A 639-nucleotide genomic window follows, 5' to 3' on the forward strand; every position below is an offset into this window, starting at 1 on the left:
CCGAATGACTAACGCGCTTGTGGCCGCAGACCGCCCCGACCCGCCGCGCATGCCCAAGGTGGAGAGCGTGCTGGGCACCGAGTGCGTGATCAGCTGGCAGATCCCGCTGTGGGACGGCGGCGCCAACATCAACAACTACATCATCGAGAAGCGCGAGCTGCCCATGGAGTCGTGGATCAAGTGCGCCAACACGCGCCTCACCACGGCCCAGATCAAGGGCCTGAGCCCCGGCCACAAGTACCAGTTCCGCATCTACGCCGAGAACGTGTACGGCCGCTCCGACCCGTCCGCCGTCACCAGCATCGTGGAGACGCCCGCGCCCGTGTCCAAGAAGCCCAAGAAGAAGCAGTACGAACTCGACGAGACCGGCAAGAAGATCCGCGGCAGGAAGGAGGTCGTCGACGACTACGACAAGTTCGTGTTCGACGTGTACTCCAAGTACATCCCTCAGCCCGTGGACATCAAGCACGACTCCGTCTACGAGTACTACGACATCCTGGAGGAGATCGGCACCGGCGCGTTCGGCGTAGTCCACAGGTGCCGCGAGCGCAAGACCGGAAACATCTTCGCGGCCAAGTTCATCCCCGTCGCCTCGGCCATGGAGAAGGAGCTCATCCGAAAGGAGATCGACATCATGAA

At 62.4% G+C, this 639-nt stretch overlaps 1 pseudogene; it reads left to right on the top strand.

Moving 5' to 3' along the window:
- The window catches only part of LOC119588148, a 19,090-nt pseudogene that overhangs the window by 17,586 nt on the left and 865 nt on the right, over positions 1–639 (top strand).

Source organism: Penaeus monodon, chromosome 23 (assembly GCF_015228065.2).
Source record: "Penaeus monodon isolate SGIC_2016 chromosome 23, NSTDA_Pmon_1, whole genome shotgun sequence".
NCBI classification, from domain to species: domain Eukaryota; kingdom Metazoa; phylum Arthropoda; class Malacostraca; order Decapoda; family Penaeidae; genus Penaeus; species Penaeus monodon.